Raw genomic sequence first — 21,893 nt, 5'->3', positions numbered from 1 at the left:
ATGAGCAGGTGGTGGAGGAAAATGAGCGGGATGAGAGTTGTACTGGGGCCTCCACTCCTGATAAGGTGCATTCCAATGAGGCTGTGGCTGAGCATAAGAGTGAAACGAATGAGCAGCTGGTTGGGCATAATATGGATCTGTGAAGGAATAAGGAGGAGGTGTGAACCAGGAAGGATGAGCAGGGGGACCCCAAGAAGGCATGAAGGTGGCTTGGTAAGGGTCATAATAGGTCTCGGGTGTCCCTTGTAGTTCTTGCTGGTAGGGTATGGGTCCATGTGGCCTCCTTTGGTTCATATAAGAGAGTGATTCAGTGGCTCCCTTGGCTCTTTGATATGTAGCTTTGATTCTGGGCAAGGAAGGGCACTGATCTGTAGGATGGTATTCTTCACAGATGAAACACACTTCTAGAGAGTGCATTGGACATTCGTTCCAAGGATGCTTTCTAGTGCACCTAGGACAAAAAATGGCCAAAGCCCTCTTAGCTTCTTCTTGCTTCTTTTGGATCCGCAAGGTATCCAGTTGCATGGCAAGAAACTGCCTCATATCACTCTTGAAACCTTCGATCTGATTTCCAAATTCATCTTTGGACAAGGGATTGCTCCAATCATTTCTGCTTGTAGCCATTTGCTTCAGAGGAGTGTTTCTTTCTTCTTCTCCCCTAGAGGTTCTTCAGATATGTCTTGATGTCCACCCAGGGGTTCTTTCATCACAGCCATCGAACAAGAACGTTGGCTGTGTGAAGAAGTGGGGGGGTTGTGCAATCATTTTTCTAACTTATCTCTACTCCTACAAAGCATGAAATGAAATCTTTTTGGTTGTTTTTTTCTTTTTTCTACTTCTACTTGCAAAACTGAAATAGATTGAACTGCAACTAACTATCTTGCTGAAATGAAAATGCAGAATTGAATTGAAAGCAGGAAAGGACTAATCTATTTTGCTCAAATGAAATTGCAGGAATGAAATGCTAGGCTACGCTTGCGAAATTGAAAGGCTAATCTACGCTTGCAGAAATGAAATTGCGGAATTGAAATGCTAATCTATGAAAGCAAGAAATGCTAATCTAGGAAAGCAAGAAATGCTAATCTATGAAAGCAGGAAATGCTAATCTATGAAAGCAGGAAATACTAATCTATGAAAGCAAGAAATGCTAATCTACTTTTGCATAAATGAAATTGCATAAGGGAAATGAAATAAACTACTTAGCAGAAGGTTGTAAAGGAAAAAAGAAGAATAGCAACAATCACCAATACTCTGCCGCTTCCCCGGCAACGTCGCCAAAAAGATGGTGGGCCCCAGTATTGTAGCAATAATGCTACAACTCCTGGAGCTTCCTATCTCTAATTCATCAACCCGGTAGTTCGTACAAACTTGGAAGCGACGGTGCTGTATGCACAAGTACTAGCTCTTGTCGCAGCTGTCACTTGGTCAGCTGGCACAAGTCCGCTAGGGCTCAAGCCAACTTCTATATGCTCTCAGAAGAAGCTTGCTAAATGATGGACGAAGGCTATCTTAAAGGAAATTAATCTATTTTGCAAAAATGAACTGAAAGCCAAAAAGAAATGCAAACCCTAGCAAACCCTAGCAAACCCTAATTCTACCAACTAGTCCTACTGATGCAAAAATGAGAATGCAAACTATGAGAAGAGATGCCATTACTTCTAGGAAGGTAAAATGCATGTGTCTAAGTTATCACTATCTGAAGAAAACATCTTTTTGTATTTTTGATTAAGTTGTTGAAATTATCATGCATGTGATTCTAACTAGTTTTCCACTGTGCAGGGATGGATCAAGGGATGAAATGCATGGAAGAGGTCAAGCAGGTACAGAGAGGGTCTAAGGGATCCCTAGCATTCTTTCTAAGAGTTTCACAAAGTCTGGAGGCCATGCAACCGTGTTTATGAACTTCTACAGGAAGTCTGCAGGGGTTTCTACAGGAAGTTCTGTAAGTCTTCTACAGGATGTTTACGAATTGGATTTTTGAGGATGGATGGTTGATGGAAGATGCATGGATGGTTATGGAGGTAGGATGGGGGTCTGAAGTGACCCAGGAACTGATGGATGGAGTGGTGAGATGATGTGGAAAGCTGACTTGGCTTGAAGGTAGTTGAGACAACAATGGGGAAGAAGGTAAGGTTACTTGGCAAAAGAGAAGATGGGAGATGAGGGAACAGACTTGGTGATGGAGGAGCTGATCTGAACGAGGCTCAAATAAACGAGGAGGTGATGAAGATGCCATGCATAGTGGTTGCTTGATCAAACCAACTACATCTTGCATGCAATCGAAATATCATGTGATCTATCTAACAAGTTAGTGAAATCGGTGGACAACAACCTTATTCATGAAAAGAATCACGTACAACCTGTGAACAAAACATTATTAAAGAGATATAAACGCATGAATAACTCCTACCAATCTATCTTAAACATAAGAAACTACTTTAACCATCGAAAGCAACCTAAGTAACACAACATGGATTAAATCTAAAGAGCAGATTTTTTCTCAAGAACGCAGCAAACACACATAAAGAGAAACAAGGAAGGTACTGGGCGCTTGAGATGGGCCCAACCCCAAGAGCTACAGCCTCCCATGAAAGATTTGGAGCTGGTGTAAAGCTGGATCCATCTTTATTAATCAAGAAATGAAAAGTACATCAAAACTGTCCACAAGGAGAACTTGAACATGAGCTGAAAGCAAAGCTAATCTATTGCATAAAAATCGAACTACAAATTAGCTAACTAATGGCTAAAACAAAATGACTAACTAGCTACAAAATGACTAACCACTAGCTAACCAAAATGAGGCCCCAAGCCTTCTTATTTATACAATTTGAGGACCCAACAGTCCTCATAAAAGTTAGGGACTTGGCTGCCCAAGACTTGTAGTTAACAGCAGTCCAACTTGACTTGCTTGGCTGCCCTTGAGCTGATTGATTCGGTGGCCCTTGAACTCCGAGCTGATGGTGGAGAATTCGAGGTAAGGGCCCATAAATGAGGGGGACACCTTCCTACAAATCCTCTAGCTTGTTCTCCCACGAATTTGGCTGCCAAGTGCTCATTAAGACCTTCAAATTTGTCTCCAAGTTGACCAAAAAGGCTACACAAAGCACCCATTAGACTTGTTGGCATAATGACTAACCAAATTCACTCTATTAACATAAAAATAATAAAAAACATGCAATAAACAAATGAGAATGGTGGACTAAGCCAAATTAGGAGGTTGAATGAGCCCAAATAATTGTACATTTTTGGGGCTCATCAATGACCTTCCATTTTCATTCTGGAATTAGAATAGGCTGAAGCAATCTGCCTAGATGCTTACACTCTTCTTTCACCTACTGTCAATCAAAACATCTAGCCACAAACTCTTCCACTTCCTTCTTCAGATTCGGCCAATAGTAGAACTTCTTCACTGTTGTCAATCTCTTCTGATATCCTAGTTAACCTGAACATGACTTGACATGAAACTCTCTCAAGATAATATTCTTGAGTCCACTGTCATCTAACGCATAGATCATGTCCCTAAATCTCACCAACCCATCTTCCATGAGATGACAATCCACATCCTGATCATCTGTACTCTATTGTAACCTGTGCCTCAACTCCCTGTACCTGTCATCCTGTTTTCCTAGCTATATGATTTGATCCTATAAATCTGTCCCATATGAGCTCATCGATGCAACATGGTTCATCTGCACTTTCCTACTAAGAGCATCCACAACCCTATTCTCCTTACCCTTAATGTATCTAATATTGAAATCAAGCCCACTAATCGTGGCCAAACTCCCAGCCTTCGTGGAATTCAGATTCGGTTGGTCAAATAGATACCTCAAGCCACTGTGATCGCTCATCAATACAAACCTCCTTCCAAGAAGATAATTCCTCCACAAGGCATAAATAACAACTTCCAACTCAAGATCATGAGTCACATACTTCTTATCATGCTCATTCAATTTCCTAGACTCATAACACACCATTTGTCCCTCCTGCATGAGAAATACATAAATTCCTCTTTTCAAAGGATATGTACACACCACAAACTCTTTATCTAGATCTACAATCTTAAGAACTGGAGTATTTTTCAACAACTGCTTCAACTTCTCAAAACTTGATGCACCTTCCTTTTTCCATTCAAACTTATTACATTTCCCATGCAATAATGTAATAGGATATGAAATGCATGAGAAATTCCTAATGAACCTCCTAGATTGACATACTAACACCATGAGTGACCTGAATTCATCCACATTCCTAGGAGTTGTCCACTCCATGATATCCCTTATCTTTTATGGATCTATTTCTATGCCTTCCTTGGAGACAACATGTCCCAAGTAATGTATCTTTGCTTGAAAGAAACTGCACTTGCTAAGTTTGGAATACAATTGATGCTCTCTTAGCAATCTCAACACTGTTGCTAAGTGCTTGACATGCTCTTCCTTATTATTATAATATATCAAGATGTCGTTAATGAACACACTAACAAACTTATCTAGATAAGGGTGCAACACACTATTCATCAAGCACATAAAATTAGTTGGAGCATTAGTCAAACCAAGAGGAACTACAACAAAATCATAATGCACATACATGTTTTTGAAGTTGGTCTGTATATTTCCTCTTCTTTGATGCGTACCTAATGGTATCTTGATCTCATATCAATCTTCGAGAACATTTTTTCTCCCTTCAACTCATCATAAAATTTGTCAATCCTTAGCAACAAGTACATGTTATTGATCGTCACCTTGTTCATTTGCTTACAGTCAATTCACAACCTAAGAGTACCATTCTTCTTCTTTACAAACATTCTGGTGCACCCCAAGACGATACACTTGGCCTAATTATCCCTTATAAAGCATTTTCTTTAGATGCAACTTCAACTCTAATAACCCTAGTGTGCTTATCTTGTAAGGTGCCTTTGGTGTTGGTGCAACTCCTAGTACCAAATCAATAGAAAAGTCCACTTCCATGTGGGGAGGAAACTATGAATCTTTGCTAGAAACATATCTTGAAACTATTATAATATAGGGTACTTCTTGAATATTTCTGCATCCTCAACATCCTTACCCTTGTCACTGGAAATATGAACTTCAAACATTACACACCCCTTCATGCAAGTGCACTTAGCCTGCATAGTTGTGACCATCCTCACTAATTTAGGCTTCCTATTTCCCAACAAGATTCTCTTTTCCCCATTATCATTAAGGCACTCAATGGCCTTGACATAACAATTTACTTTGGTACTATGAAGATGCAACCAATCCATACTTAAAAGAATACTATATGATCCCAATGGTAGTAAATTCAAATGTGTTGTTGTATGTATACCATTCAGCTCAAATGCACAAGCTCTTACCTAGTGATGGCTTCTCTTCTTTATACATGTAGCTAACTGCACCAACCAAGACTCTGCATGCACTTATTTTCTCAAGCCACACTTATCCACCACGTCAAGATTAACGTAACTATAATTAGATCTAGGGTTAATCAAAATAGAAAAAAATCAACCACAAAGCTTACCTTCCATCTCAATAATGGATGCCTATTGATCTACCTGCTTTTTGTCCACAGTTTCATAGTTTTGAGGAATTCTATGACCAACATCCCTAACCGTCTACGCCTATTGAGTACTATAGATATTGGGCCTACCACCGTGGTACAATGGAAAATCATTCTCACGATGATATTTGCCACATATCCAACACTGCAATGATCTCCTACCATTGCCTCTTTTCTACTACACTCCAAGTTGCGACACATGTCCCTTCTCAAATGCATTGAACTTCTTATAAGGAGTAACATTCTCTTTCTCACCTGCATCACGAGGTCCGCTTAAGTGGCCAATTCCCTTTAACTTTCTCATTTCGTTCCAAGTCATGCTTAGGCTCAAATTTACAATTTGACTACTCATAACAATGCTTCAAGTTCTAGATGGCCTCCTCCAACAATCTAGGCTCATCAAACTCAATCTGGTCTCTATATGCCGCTAGAAATCCACTGATGAATCTCTGAATCTTACACTTATGATCCTTGAGGTAAGGCACATACCTCAACAACTCCAAGAACCTACTAGTATACTCATTATCTGTCATAGAACCCAACTGCAACTCTTAAAATTCCTTAGCTCTGTTATCATAATACCTCTCCAACAAGTACTTCTTATTGAAGAGTCTCTCGAACTCATCCCAAATAAACTCTTCTTCCCGAATTCCCTTGACATTATCACATCTTCCCACCAAGTATTTGCCTTCCCTTTGAGACTGAAGGTGGCTATATTGGATTTCATGTTCTTTGAGTCGCTACACAATCTAAAGAATTTCTTCATCCCAAGAAACCATGCCTCTGCATCTTATGACTTCTTCATCTCTCCATCAAATGTATGTGCCTTAAATTTCTTGAAATTTGATGGAAAGTACTCACTCCTATACGAATGATGATGGTGATGACTATGATGATGTCTCCTAGGTGAAGGACTGTAATGATCCCCACACATACCAGTCCTCCTATAAGGTATATCCAGTGATCTACCACCTCTAATTGTATCCCCTCTATCCAACCTGTATCTGGACCAAGATCTACTAGAATAGGCTCCATTAGTTTTCTCTTCCTTCTCTTAACTGATCCTAAACTATCATTGTCTCTGCAAATCTGACAAGCTTTGAAGAATCACTACATTGAATTCTACCTATTTCTCTTGAGCCCTTGAGAATATTCCTAAGCCTTAACTAACCTGTCATTGTCCACTTAGCAACTTCTGATCTCTAACCTAAAAATCCTCATAGTCTCTGTTATAGCAGGAGTATCATCTCCTCCTTGCTGCCAAACTAATATGTAAGGAGAGTCACAGAAACTGTAGTCTACCATTTTTCTCATCATCTTTGATTCTCTTCTTCCTGTAAGTGTACCATGTTAGATAAACCAAATAGATTCCAAAATCAAATTCATACCTCATTTATGTTCATGGGAGGCTTATCTCATCTACAAAATCCGTCCACATTAGCATGTACATGTATAACCATAATCAAATCAATATAACAACAGCATGCATGACCATACCAATTGTATGCCATGACCCCATGCATGAAAACCATAAAATTGATGACATCAGCCTTTACCCAAAGTGAGCCCAACTTGGCTTTGATACCACCCTGTAACTTGCTCCTACCACATTTACTCAGTTACACCAGCTTGCCCGGGGTAAACATGACCTAATGGTCACTATGATAAGACTCAACATCCTATATTACCTTAAGCACATGGAGTCGACAACTTAAGACTTTACTGACCTCCCTCAAGTGCTACATGACCTCCAAGAGCATCTCAACCCCTCCATATGTCCAACCTCTGAGTTAACTTACTTTTTCACTCACCTAGAGCCTTAGTCACTCCCTTGCCAAGGCCTCCAAGCATATGTAAGCCTCCATTTCCTCCCACATGCCTACATCCAAGTGAATGTGGACATTTCTAGTCAGTTCTATGCCAACGACCTCAGATTTGAGCCACTTTTTTAGGACTCAAGCCTCTGCAAAAAAACTCATTGAAACTGCTAGAAATGATGAATGACATAGAAACAAAGCTTCCAAATAAAAACTAGAACTAGGACTTAACTTGTCCCCTCCCGACCTAGACTAACATTTCATCAAACACATGGTGAACATGTAATGTACAGGTCATGAATGCATATCTGAACATAAGGATATGAAACTTATCTGAGGTTTAACAAGAAGTACCAATGCCTTCTCACAATAGCTGTCATAATATCAATTAGGTCATGCATTCATTGACCATACATTCATTAATGAAAATGTGATAAGAGGCATACTTAAATCTGTCATATAACCATTCTTATAACCAACATATAACCAGATAGATAACAATGATAGAGAAACTATTAAAGCCACATAATAACAAGTATGTTTACTTATTAAAGGCAAGAGAAACTTAGCTCTTAATAACCATATGAAAAATCTAACCAAGTCAGGGACTTCCACATACCACCCAACCATAGATTGGGATGAACCAAATATTTCTTTCATCCAATCACTCCGATGCTATATCCAAGCATGAATGTGGGATCTCATGGGATAAACCAATCCACAAAAAACTAAGGGAATACAAAGGTTAAACCACTTCCACCGTCACGATACTGTGATCTCACCTAAACTGATCTCAAGATCACAAAACCAAATCGATCTGAGAAACCTCAGAATTCCTTAACCATCCCTTGAGGAATTTTCCTTTCTCCACCCACCTGTTGGGGGATTCTCAAAGAAAACCATCTCCACCCCCAACCCTTTGGATTTTCTTGAGACCACCTCACTCGGATCAAAAACCTTTAGACAATATAAATCTCTACCGAGAAAGAATCCCATCACACCATGCCTATCCAAACATGGCAAGCAAAGGCTAATACCAAAATCAAAACTCGACAAAATCCATGACACTGACAACAAAGAAACCAAATACACATATGCATATATCATGCATGCCAACACTTGCTAGGAAATCATACATGCAATCTGTTACCTACAAGTATTCCTATTGAAGCTGCCTAATTCAACCTTTATTTGCTTGATCCTTGCTTTCCTTTTCATTTTCTTGCTTGTTTTCCTTCTCCTCTTGGTGCTCTCTCCTCTCTGAGACTGATTCCAAAACCGAACTGACAAAAAGCTAAATTGAAAAAGTTGTGAATTGATCCTTACAAGCATTTTTATTATTGGGGCCTCTAATTTCTTCATTTCCCATCATTTTCCTTCATTTTCCTTCTCACATGCAACCCATGACCTTTCACCTTCGTTTTCTCCTCATTTCCTTTATTTTCATAAATAAAATGCCAAAAATACATTTTTTTTATTTTAAAAACCTTTGCCATTTCCTTTGCCAATTTCCTCTTACCCATAAACACAACAAGTGATTCCCGCTAAGATATTTTTCCCAACATTCAATTTGGAATAAGTGTCCCATGACCTTGATCTTATTTTGCCTCTATTAACCTTATTACATGAACTTTTAACCTGAGGTTGTTATAGATATAGTATTGGCAATCAGAAAAATATATAGTTGTTTTATTTTGTAGTAGTTATGTCTTTGATTTTCCTTCATTTGCATACCATGTTTTCTACACATTTAGTGATTGATCTAGTTATAGTCTTCTTTAAGCCCGGAAAGCATAATATCTTATGGATGTAGGTCTTGTAGTTATATTTATTTCATGTAGTAGATATATTTCAAAATAAATTCAATTCATTCTTTCTTGGTTATTTCCATTTTCTGCAATTTGATTATTAATTTAGCACTAACAATGTAAACTTTTAAACGAAAACTGTACCGAGTACCCATTTTTTTGAGGTAGTAAAAAATCATCCAATTTTGAAAAGTGTTGATTCAAAATACACCCTTTTTTTTTAGAGCATATTTTTTACACTTTAAATTTTATTATGTATCAACTATGAACATTTTTTTAAATGTTAGTGATTTTCATGCTGATTTTGAAAAGTGTTGATGTAGCATGAACCGCTTTTTTTAGAGGGCTTATTTTTGAGACCTTAAAATTTGTAATGTATTAAGTGGGGATAATATTTTTTTTTTTAATGTAGGTGATTTTCATGAGAATTTTGAAAAACATCAACATTTTTTTGAGGCATATTTTTGACACTTTAACTATTCTTTATGTCCTAAATATGCACATTTTTTTTTAAATGTTGATTATTTAACCATTTTTCAAGCTATCTTATTCATCTTCTTGTTTTTAATCATAAGATGGTTGTTTTTAAGGGTTTTCTAAACATGTGGTTTTTGTTTTTCTTTGCAATGTTTTTATATAATGAAAATTTATAAAAAAAAACGCAAGGTTTAAAAAAATAATAACCTTAATATTTTGAGGTTGCTATTTTTTATATATTTATATATCGTTAATTAATAGTTCAATACACATAGAATAATTGTCACAAAATAATAATAATTTTAAACACGACAAAAAATACAAATTTTGCATATAAATATAATTAAAAAATGTATTTAAAGACATTTTTGATAAAAAAAAATAACATGTTAACTATTTTTTTTTATGAAAAAATCGAATAAAAAAAGTTGGAAAAATAAACAATTTTATGCAATTTTATATCCAAAGATGATGACATTTGAAGTTTTTTTTATAATAGTAAAAAAAACATTTCCAAAAAATAATAAAAAAATAAAGTCATTAAAATAAAAATTAAAAACATAAAAAATAAAGAAAAAAGCATTAAAACAATAAATAAAAAATTAAATATTAAAAAAGAACATATATATATATATATATATATATGATGATGATGATGATGATGATGATGATGATGGTTAACATCCAGTAAGGCCAAACTTTGGTGTATCGGACCTAAAGAAATGAATTATTTAGTTTTATTTAAGATTTTATTCCTATGTTGAAAAAGATTGGAGAGAAGCCTCCCGAGCTCACTATAATTTTGACATCGTAAAAGGCTAGGAAGGTTAGTATTGCAACAAAGATTTTAAAACTAAGATCTAATGTGGTTGTACACGGGGCACTCTAACATGAACCGATTTTCATCCTCGATGTTCGTATTCTCACAGAGATGGTAGAACCTTTTCATCCATGGTGTTTTAGGAACTGCCCAACGACCCATTTCACTATGGAGCTCATGAGAGTTCGTTCTAATCTTGGCTATCTTAATTTTCTTCTTTGAGCTAGTTAAAATAGAGAGATGCTTTTGATCTTCTAGGGTGGGGTTGATGACCTTCTTATAATATCTTAATTGTATTTTAGCTGCTAAATCTTTCTCACACTACATTTTTTCTTTGAACTTAGAAGTAACAATATTTTTAATATTATTAATGTAACTTTGCAATGAAACATTCTCATCGATCTCCCTATGGTTTAACCAGGCCCTGGTGTCTTTATACCAACCTCATTTTAGCCTTAGGTGGTTTTGGCTAGAATTTAAAGCTAGCTTAGGAAGTCTATGGTCTCCTATGTTATTGAGTTTGTACTTGTACAATAGAAGCCTAGTCATAGGTAGGCTCTCGATAGGGGAAAGACCCACTTCTATAAGGAGAATAGAATAGGGTGTGTTGCTTTCAATTTTGAGGTTATACGTTATAGAACGCTTCTGTATTTGCTCAATCTTTCTCTAGGATTCTTAGAGATGTTACAACCCCAAACCTCACATCCATATAAGATAACCGGAGTGACTAAACTTTCAAAAAGGAACTTCTTTCTTTCCCACATTATGAGGTTTTCTGTTTTACAATTATTTTCATGACCAAAATAAGCTCTCCAGCCCCCATTAATCCTTTTCTCAATGCTATAGTTCTAGTTGAGCTTGTGATGAATATCAATTTCTATGTACTTGTAGGAAGGCACTTCCTCCAAGTTACTATTTTCATACATAAAATTAGAGTAAGCGTCCTTCTTGGATTTGATAATCATAACTTTTGTTTTGTCAGTGTTAACAATCATACCCATGGTAGAGAAAAAATCCTTAAGAAGTCTAAGTTGCTTATCAAGATCAAATGGGCACATTATGAGAAGAACAATATCTTCAGCATAGAGAAGAAGGATGATGACTATCCTAGCTAAGATCATGCCAGCACATCCTACCTCCTCTAAAAAACCTTCTAGCTTGTCGATGTAAATGCCAAATAGGGTAGGGGAGAGGGGGCAACCTTGTTTAACTCTGATATTACACTTAATATCTTTCAACCAACCCTTGTTTCTCTTTAAATTGGCAATTACATTCTCATATAACCTCATAGCGGTAGCTCTCAACTCAAAGGAACCTTTAGCTCTTCTAATCTATTCCATAGGTTGTTTCTAGGAACGATATTGAAAGCCTTTCTAAATTCCACAAAACAAAAAAAGAGATTGGATTTATCATTGTGGCATTCCTCCATAATGACCCTAAGCGTAACAAGGTGGTCCGTTGTTGAGTGCTTCCTTCTAAAACCCACTTGGCCTTTAGCCCGCTTACCTTCACTTTCAATCCATATGCTCAACTTCCTTTCCAATATAATAACATATAACTTGGCTAGGGGAGGGCTAATCATAATTGTTCGATAATTAGAGAGGTTATTTGTATCCCCAATTTTAAAAATAGGTATAATGAGGCTTTGAGTCCATGGTTTAGGGAACCCTTGCTTAACCGCTTGATTGAAAAGATTGTGGATGTGGGGGATGAGGACAAGACCTCCAACTTTTAAGATTTCCACCTAGTAACCTTCAATGCCCTTAGCTTTCAAATTAGCCAAGCGATTAACCCCAAAATCAATGTCTTCTAATGAGAAAACTTCTTTCGTTGCAAGCAGGGTTTCAAAGTTATCCATGACATTTGGGGATTCATAAAGCTTTTTAAGATAGGAATTCCAGTCATGTAAAGAAATTTTATTATTATCTTTAGTTTTCCTAGTTAGAATCTGCCTCTAGAATTTCTTAGGAGCTACCTTAGAGAGGTATAAGATATTCTCTTGTCTTTTACGAATATACTACTTTTTTTCCTTTTAGTTAGGGCTTTGTATATTTTTATCTTGCCAATTTTAAGAGATTCATCAACAACTTCCTTAATTAATCTCCTCACACTTTTACAATCTTTTTCATACCATGGGTTGGTTTTTCTATTTCTTTTATTACTTGAAACTTTAATTGAGAACTTGTTAATAGAATACGAAAGGGTTGTAGTAAAATTATGATAGAGATCCTCTATGTTGTCTATACTAGATAAAGGAAGCAAATTAGTTTTTAATTCATTTAGAAAGAGATATTTTTCATTTCTATCAAATATTAAGTTCTTTTGGCTATAAGGATGATCTTATATCGGATCTCTATGCATCACAAAATTGAGAGTTATAAGTAAAGGCCTATGATCAGAGTCAGGCTCGTGGTCATTTAAGATGTCAAAATTTATTATTTCATTGTATAAATGGAGATCAGAGATAACATAGTCTACCACACTACTACCAAGCCCATGGATGGAGGTCAACTGGCTAGAATTGGGCCACTTCTTTAGACTATTGCAAATTATGATATCCTAAGCACTACAAAGCTTAACTAGCTCTGACCCAAACAAATTATCCCCGAGGTCTTCAGAGCTCCTTCTTGTTGGAGGTAGTACACACCTAGGACCTTCACTATTGGAACATGCAGACATTTAGTTAGAGCATGGGACTACATGCAAGTTCCTTTCTACATTATTTAGTCATTGATTTTCTCCTTCTTTAACTCCGCAACTAGCTAGTTCTTCTGCATGATTTACTCCATGATTTGCTCCTCCTTTCACTCCGTAACTGGCTAGTTCTCTCTGGAACTTGTTATAGGTGTTGATTCCTCTCATTGATCACCACTATGGTGCATTACCTTGGGATCTTCACCCAGTAATGCTATATCATGAGCATTGTAACCTATTTTCTAATTGAATCATTATTTTTTTCTTTCGATTTTTTTTTAGTGTTTTTGCTCTGCAAAGCTATGTGTCCAACCTTTACTAGCAGTATTCATATGTGTAGGCTTTTTAGCACATTTACATGGTATCAAAGCTTGGACTCAGGTTTTATTCCCTCGAGTTGCCTTTGAAGGGGGGCGTTGGAAGAATCACCACACCTCTATGGAATCCGTAATTTCCACCCTGGGGATCCTAGTTACTGGTTTGGAACGTTTACCAACACGTGCGGGTTTTGGTGTAATGGAAAACCTCTTCATGGTATCAAAGCCCACATGTTGCTAGATAAAAGGCACACCATTACTTTATTTTGTAGGTATTACAGCTTGGAGATTGAAGATCCACAGAAAAATGGAGTTTCCCAAAGCATCGATCCTAACATTGTACAACTATCACGAATGGAAGGACCAAATGGCTCGATACCTTCGTCAAAAAGGGTTGTACAGGATTACCATCGCTGTAGAAGTGGAACCCACTTCAGCCATAGAGAAATCCAAGTACCTCAACCGCATGGATGAGGCCCACGGATCCATGTGCATCTCCCCAGAGTTGCAGTTTCATTTATCTACCTGTAATACTCCCATTGAGATTTGGAAAAAGGTTGAAGAACTCTATGGGAAATAGGATGAGATGAAAGGACATCTGCTCGAAGTGGAGCTGCTGTCATTGGATCCATGGAACTATGACAGAATTCAAGACTTCTTCACCAAATATAATGATTTATTGTTGCAACTCAAGGGTTGTGGAATTGACAAAACCAAGGAGGAGAGCCACCAAGCTCTCTCTATTATGTCAAAGTTCAAACCAGAATACTTCGTCTTTGTGTCTACATTTCATCCAGTGAGGCTCGCAATAGGTAAATCCTACACTATGCCTTCTCTCAAAGAGTTCATGGAGTCCCTTACTTTTGAGCAAGATAAACTCATTGGCATGTGGAAAATCAAACCTCCAAAAGCACATGCACTTGCTGTGCATGATGGAAGCCACAATAAAAATCACAAATTTGATTCAAATAAGAAAAATCAGTAGCAAAAAGACAAGGGAAAAGTGCATTCCCATCCAAAGAAGGAAGTGTCCACCAAGCTCTTCAATGACTCCTCCGGCTCCAGAAATGAGGAAGGGAAGAAAGGAGACAAATGCACCTACTATCACACGGATTCCATCTAGAATCCTCCTGCATGAAGAAACAAATTGACCAAATGGTAGAAATCCTTGATAAGCACAAGCATGGGGACCACATCCCTCAAGGCGCTAAGAAGAAAACTGAGTATCTGCCACACGGAAAAGGTAACAATTTTCATGCTTTAGTTGCAATTAATTCTTCCCCTGATGCATGGATTATAGATTATAGTGCATCACATCATATGGCTACTACAAAGGAAGTATATTCTTCTTTGGATGCATGCAAAGGACCTCCCATCCTCATGGGAGATGACTCACCTATCGAGGTCATCAGAAAAGGTAGAGTGGAACTTTTACATAGAAGCTCTGAAGATGTGCTTCATGTTCCAAAACTTTCAATAAACCTACTTTCAGTTTATCAAATCACTCATTCTGTCACTAGAAAGAGAGTGGAATTCACTCTAGATGTAGCGAACATATATGACCTACATAGCATCTCAAAAATTTCAACTGGTGAGGTAAACAATGGAGCTAGACTATATACATTTTCTGAATTTATTGAATCTGAATCCTCCTTGTTGCTTACACATGTTGATGATAGTAGTAGGATTTGGCAGGAGAGGTTTGGTCACTTAAATTACAGGTATATGCAGCAGCTAAGAAAGCATGAGATGGTGGAAGGCTTTCCAAATATCAATTTCTCCAAAGGACTTTTGTGAAGGGTGTGTCCTTGGCAAACATCCTAGAGAAAATTTTGACACCAGCAAGACTCACAGAGAATCCTCTCCGCTAGATCTGATCCATAGTGATCTCATGGGGCATTTTCCTCATCCTTCCATCGAAAAAGAAAGGTATGTGCTTACATTTATTGATGATTTCTCATGGTATACTTGGGTGTATCTTCTCAGGGACAAATCTGAAGCTTTTGCGCACTTTGAAGATTTCAAAGCACTAGTTGAGACACAGTCAGAGAGAAAGATCAAAGCCCTTTATACAGATAATGGGGGGGAATATGTTAACGCAACAATTTAGAACCTTTGCCTTGAGTCCGGCATATAGTTGCAGTACACAGTTCCATATAATTCGCAGTAGAGTAGAGTCGCTGAGAGAAAGAACCAATATCTCAAAGAGATGGCTTCCTGCATGCTGCATGTAAGTCACTGCCTCATAAGCTATGGGCTAAAGCACTTAATTTTGCTAACTACATCTAGAACAGATCTCCTCATAGGTCTATCAAGGATCAAACCCCCTTTGAGGCTTGGAGTGGCACTAAACTAAAGGTCACCCACTTCTGTGTTTTCGACTCCCGAGTATGGGCCAGGATCCCCTTTGAAAAGGGGAAAGCTCTTGATCCACAGAGCATTGAGTGCATCTTTGTTGGATACCCTGACGGTGTGAAGGGATGCCGACTCCTGATTTCCTCCACGGACAAGTTCATCATTGAGAGAAGTGTCAAATTTGAGGAAAGTATCTTGCATGCACCTCAATTGCCACATGCAGACACCTTTTATCTACCTCATGTCTGAGATGATGACTCATTACACTCAGATGCAAATATAGAGAATGAAGATGCCGAGGTAGAGCATGTAGATGCAAAGACAGAGTCTTTAGATACAAATCCAGTGCATGCATATGATGATCCACATCCAAGCCCAGATCAGGCTTCCAACACTGAATCAACTTCCCCTGTCATAAATCATAGAACAAGGAGCTTACATGAGATATATGCACAACACCACCTGGCTTCTAGAAATGGTCTTATGGGGGGTAATTCTGATCCGTGGAGGACTAGATTAGATTTTATTGAGCCTCCTCTTGCCCTCACTGCCACTGAAATAATGACATCCTGGCATTGTCATTTGGTTCAGTCTTCTGATCCGCAATCTTATCATGAGGCTGCTTGGCATCCCTCTTGGGAGTCCACCATGGAGGAGGAGTATAACTCCCTCCTCGATAACCAGACCTGGGATCTGGTCCCCCTTCCTTTAGGAAGGAAACTTGTCTGATGCAAATGGGTCTACAGGACCAAGAGTGCTACAGTTGGGCAAATCACCACACAGAAAGCTAGTCTAGTAGCCAAAGGCTTCCAGCAAGTGCATGGCATTGATTATGATGAGACCTTTGCTCGAGTAGCAAAGATGGATTCCATATGTCTTGAACTTGCCATTGCGGCTACCCAGGGGTGGGAATTACATCAGATGGATGTGAAGAATGCCTTTCTTCACAGAGACCTATCTGAGGAGATCTACATGGAGCAACCACATGGTTTCATTCAGGATTCATCTTTGGTCTGCAGACTGAAGAAGTCTCTCTATGGCCTTAAGCAGACCCTGAGAGCTTGGTATGCGAAGATGGACTCTTTTCTCTTATCACAAAACTTCAAAAGATGTAAGTCTGATCCGAATGTTTACATGCTTAGGACACATGATTCTCTTCTTATCTTACTTTTGTATGTGGATGATCTCTTGATCACCGGCAGCTCGGCTTCAGCCATTGCTGCAGTCAAGAGGGACTTACATGATAGGTTCTTGATGATGGACATGGGTCCATTACACTTCTTTCTTGGTCTTGAGATCAGCCAGGATGCCATAGGTATCAAACTCTCTCAAGCTAAGTATGCACATGATCTCCTCGAGAGATTTCACATGACTGACTACAAGCCAGCACTGACTCCTTTTCTATCTGGGGTTCACCTTGAAGATGGAAGTGACACTCCATTAGCTGAGAGTAATCTCTACTGACAGCTAGTGGGGAGCTTATTTGTTATGAAACCAGCTCAAGAAAAGATAGAAAATAAAGATCAACGCCTTAGAATTCAGCCTCTTCGAGGGGGCAACCTCCTTTACATTACATAAATGAACAATTCTTGGATGATACAAATGACAAAACCTCCTTTCTATATATAGGAGTCTAAGGAGTCACAATATAATCCAGCCGACCTAACAATAATAATATAAAGCCACAAAAATAACAATAGAGGGATTCTATGGGGCACAGAAATAACAATATGGGGGTAATAGGGGCACAACAATATAAATAAGGGGTATAACTACAATAGTAATGGGGTAATCACTAGTATTATAGGGACCCAACATGCCCCTCTCCTTCAAAAAAGTGTTTTCCTCAACGCTTGAGTAGTTCTGGATACTTCTGCATAAAATTCTCATCCTCCCATGTGGAATCTTCAGCGGATAAGTTCTTCCACTTGATAAGATACTCTGAAATTGATCGATTTCGTAGCTGTCGAGTTCTTGTTTCTGTGACTGCTTCCGGTTCCAATATAATTTTTCCTTCCTCGTCAAGTTCTGGCAATATTGTTTGAACTGGGAGCTTGTCACCTATAACCTTCTTTAAACATGAAACATGGAAAACTGGGTGCAATCGAGAAGCTGCAGGAAGCTCCAATTTGTATGCCATAGTACCAATCTTTTCCAACACCTTGTACGGACCATAATACTTTGGTGATAATTTATTATCCTTCTTAGCTTGCTTTAGGGACATTTGCTTATATGGTTGTAGCCGTAGGAATACCCAATCACCTACATCAAAACTTCTTTCACTGCGATGTTGATCTGCCTGTTGTTTCATTCTATTTTGTGCCAACACGAGGTTATCCTTTAAGAGTTGGAGGACTTGTTGTTGATGTTCGATGTGATGTTCCACTGCCTGAACCTTAGAATTTTCTCTTAAATATGATGTGATTGATGGTGGTTGATACCCATAAAGTGCCATAAATGGGGTCATTTTTGTTGCTGTATGGAAGGAAGTGTTATACCACCATTCAGCCAGAGGCAACCATTTGACCCATTGTGTCTGTTTATCAGATACAAAGCAACGAAGATATCCTTCCAAACATTTGTTTACTATCTCAGTTTTCCCATCAGATTGAGGATGATAAGATGAGCTATGAGCTAACTGAGTACCAAGACAAGAAAATAATTCTGTCCAAAAATTTCCAGTGAAAATGGGATCTCTGTCACTTACAATAATCTTTGGGTTTCCATGTAGCTTTTGAATTGTTTCCATAAATGCAGTAGAAACTGTACTGGCTTTAAATGGATGTGATAATGCACAAAAGTGTGCATACTTGGTAAGTCTGTCAACTACCACCATGATGACACTCTTTCCCTCAGACTTGGGTAAACCTGTGATAAAATCCATTGAAACCTCCTCCCAACGTTGGCTTGGAATGGATAAAGGTTGTAATAGACCCGGTGTCTTAATTGTTTCAACTTTATTTTGTTGGCAAACCAAACATTCCGCCACAAACTTTTGAATATCTGATTTAAGGCCATCCCAAAAAAATTCCTTCTTAACCCTGTGGTAAGTTTTTAAAAATCCTGAGTGCCCTCCTAAGGGAGAAGTGTGCAATTCCATAAGAATCTTTTGTTTTAGCTGGGAATTCTTACAGAGGTATAAGCGATCTTTGTACCATAACGAATCATTTTTCCAGCTAAATGTATCAGAAGTACTGGAATCTTGTTGTAGCTTTCGAATAAGTGCCCACACTTCTTCGTCATTCTTCCATTCCTCCTTTGCTTCGTTTATCCAATCTGGTTGGATAATAGAAATGGCACACAACAATGCTTCCACATCCTCATCCTTTCTTGAGAGTGCATCTGCCACCACATTTTGCTTCCCTTTTTTGTAGATGATTTCAAAGTCATAACCCAACATCTTTGTGACCCACTTTTGTTGCTCTTCAGAGGATAATCTTTGTTCTAAAAAGTATTTAAGGCTATCATGATCCGTTTTTACCTTGAAGTGTCTTCCCATTAGGTAGGGTCGCCATTTCTTAAGTGCATGGAGTATTGCCAACATTTCCTTCTCATAAATAGCTTTGCTTAAAAACTTTCCCTTGATTGGACGACTTTCAAAAGCAATGGGTCTTTCATCTTGCATTAGAACAGCACCAATTCCATTTCCTGAAGCATCACATTCCACAATAAAGGTTTTTGTGAAGTCCGGTGTAGCTAAGACCGGTGCTTGGCACATTGCCTCTTTAAGATGTTCAAAGGCCTTTGTTGCTTCCGGAGTCCATGAAAATGAATCTTTCTTCAATAATGTTGTTAGAGGTGCTGCTATTCTCCCATAATTCTTAACAAACTTGCGATAATACCCTGTCAACCCAAGAAATCCTCGCAGATGCTTTATGGATGTGGGGATTTTCCATTCCTTAATGGCTTTAATTTTGCTAGGGTCTACCTTAACTCCTTCATGAGATACAATATGACCCAAATATTCCACCTCCTGGACTCCAAAGAAACATTTGGATCTTTTTGCATATAATTGTTTCTCCTCCAATAGTTGTAGCACCTTGTCAACATGTTCAACATGATCCTTCCAAGACTTGCTGTAGATTAGTATATCATCAAAAAATACTAACACAAATTTTCTAAGGAATGGTTTGAAAATTGAATTCATCAAACCTTGAAATGTTGAAGGTGCATTGGTAAGGCCAAAAGGCATGACCAAAAATTCATAATGACCCTCATGAGTTCTAAATGCCGTTTTCGGAATGTCTTCAATCTTCATTCTGATTTGATGATATCCCGAACGAAGATCCAACTTGGTGAAGTAAATTGATCCATGCAATTCATCCAGTAATTCATCAATGACAGGAATGGGGAACTTATCTTTAATAGTGAGCTTGTTGAGCTCCCTATAATCTGGACACATGCGCCATGATCCATCCTTCTTGTGCACCAATACTACTGGAGCTGAGAAAGAACTTTGACTCGGTTGAATTATACCAGCCTCTAGCATTTCTGCAACCATACGTTCAATTTCACTTTTTTGGACATAGGGATATCTGTACGGCCTGATGTTTGGAGGAACACTTCCTGGAATCAGATGAATAGCATGATCATGATCACGCATAGGTGGGAGACCTTTGGGAGTCTCAAATACCTTGGAATGATTGTCCAGGACTTTTTGGAGATCTGGAGAAATAGATGATTCCAATGTGGAAACATCTAGCGAACATAATTGTGCAATTACACCTCTTTGCTCCTTTTTTAGAAGCTTTGTCATGCCATTAGAGCTGATTATCTTTCCTGGTTTCCCTGCAATACCCCTTAATTCAACTTCCTTTCCTTCCACAGAAAATTTCATGAAAAGTTCTTGAAAATTAAAAGCTATTGTACCCAAGGATTGTAGCCATTGGACTCCTAGTACAACATCAGCACCTCCCATTGGAATGGAAAGCATTGGGCTAGTCAATACATATTCTCCCATGGATAGCTTGATATTATGGCACTTTCCAGAACAATTTATTGTTCCTCCATTTGCAATCATCACTTGACACTCTGGTGCTGGATATAGGAAGCAATTCAATTCTTTTGCTACCCTACAATGAATAAAATTGTGGGTGCTTCCTGAATCAATCAACACTATTACCTTTTTCTTCTTGATTTGTCCTTCTATCTTGATGGTTTGAGGAGTGGTAATTCCCGCCAATGCATTACAAGATATGGTCGGATTTATTTGTTCTTCATCTAGGCTTTGTTCCTGGAATATATCCTCTTCTTTTGACCTTTCTTGCTCCTTTTCTTCTTCCTCTTCACAATCTATGTAGAATAATTTCTTCTCAGCACACTTATGACCTTTTGTGTATTTGCTATCACAATTGTAACAAAGCCCTTTTGCTCTTTTTTCTTCCAATTTTTGTGGTGTCAACCTTGTAGGTTGTGGAAGACTATGGGCAACAACACTTCCGTCTTTATAGTTGTGAATGGTATGCTTCCTAGTTGCCATAATTTTGCTTTCCATTTTTCTTGCTAACCTGAATGCCTTCTCTAATGAATCAGGTTCCCAAAGGCGCACATCATGTTGGATATTATCCTTTAAAGACCCTATGAACACATCAATCCTATGCTCCTCTGGAATATCTTTTACCCTTATGTTCAATTTTTGGAACTCCTCAATGTGCTCCATTATTGAACCCTTTTGTTTGAGACTTATCAATTGGCTAAAAAAAGTGTTGCTTTTTGTATCCTCATAATGTGCTATCAATTCTTCCGTAAAAATTGCCCAAGTGATAAATTGTTTACGAGAACAAAGCCATTGATACCATACAAACTGATTTGGTTCCAAATATAAAGTTGCCATACGTACCTTTTGTGTGTTTTGCACATTATTGAGATCGAAGAATTGCTCCATCTGTAATATCCATGTGGCGGGATCCTTGCCATCAAACTTCCTCATATCGATTTTTGGAATATGGTGGGTCTTCGATCCAACATTAGAGTCTATGGAATCATGATTAACATTTCTTTTGTTCACATCATGAGTTTCCTTTACAACCTTTTCACCATTAGTAAGTATTTC

This window comes from Pinus tabuliformis, chromosome 5_2 (assembly GCF_031772625.1).
Source record: "Pinus tabuliformis cultivar Carrire ecotype Pingquan chromosome 5_2, CPIR1, whole genome shotgun sequence".
Lineage (NCBI taxonomy): Eukaryota > Viridiplantae > Streptophyta > Pinopsida > Pinales > Pinaceae > Pinus > Pinus tabuliformis.
Note: the sequence above shows the minus strand (reverse complement) of the source record.